The sequence below is a fragment of the Myotis davidii genome, unplaced genomic scaffold (assembly GCF_000327345.1).
Source record: "Myotis davidii unplaced genomic scaffold, ASM32734v1 scaffold216, whole genome shotgun sequence".
Lineage (NCBI taxonomy): Eukaryota > Metazoa > Chordata > Mammalia > Chiroptera > Vespertilionidae > Myotis > Myotis davidii.
The window spans coordinates 1,126,225-1,127,173 of NW_006287277.1; the positions used below are offsets into that span (position 1 = coordinate 1,126,225).

Here is a 949-nt window from a genome sequence, read left to right on the forward strand (position 1 = left end):
GGGGGGGGCGGAGAGAAGCACTCCTGTGCCGAGTATCCTGTGAACTCCAACCCTTGCTAAAGTCATACCTAAAGCAGACAAATACCAAACAGCTCATGATATATGTGGCAGTGTAAAGTTAATATACACACTTATTCGTTTATTCCTAAAAGTTTAACAACTACAGATATGTCAGTGTTTGCTACTATACTCGAGGAGCTCACATAAAAGTATGTAGCGATAACATCCATCATTTCAAATTCACTATATGAAAAGGTACTATATTTTTATCAGAATTCTCTTAAGGAATAAGCCTCAAGATGGTGAAAGCCTTGGGGGGAGGGGTGGGAGCAGGCTAGAAGGGATCAATAGGAAAAAAAGGGGGACATGCGTAAAACTTTCAACAATAAAGATTACAAAAAGAATGAGCTCAAGAAATATGTACAAGTACTATGTAATGGAATATCAATGACAAATTATTGGCAAGGCAGTAAAAAAGGGCCAATGATTAAGAAATACCAGAGCAGCTCAGTTGAGTCATCTCTTCAACAAGAATTCATTTATTCAACGAATATTAACTGAACACTTATTATGGACTAGACACTATACTGAGCACTGATATACTGAGAAAAGTTATCATATGGGCTTAATGTCTTTGCACTAAGATATTAGTCACTGTAATACAATAAAACTCAGACTATAGGAAAGCCATAGTAACCAGTTATGTGTATTTTCCTTTCCCTGATCTTTTTTTTTTTTTTTGCTTCATATAATTTCAGTTTGTTTCTTTTGATTCTGGCTCTGCAGAATGTTGAAGGAATACAAGGCACATGTCCCCTGACAAACACTATAACCACTAGGTAGAATAATTGATAAATTGTTAGATATTGCCATTTTAGTGGCAGTATGAGTGAGGTAGAGGAAAAGAGAACTAAAGGTGATTAGAAAACTGTGGTACATCTACACGATG

The 949-nt window shown here is 36.1% G+C and overlaps 1 protein-coding gene across 8 annotated transcripts in view; it reads right to left on the reverse strand.

The window, feature by feature from the left end:
- OFD1 (oral-facial-digital syndrome 1) overlaps window positions 1-949 on the reverse strand; it is a 36,195-nt gene that overhangs the window by 18,389 nt on the left and 16,857 nt on the right. The window lies entirely within an intron of this gene.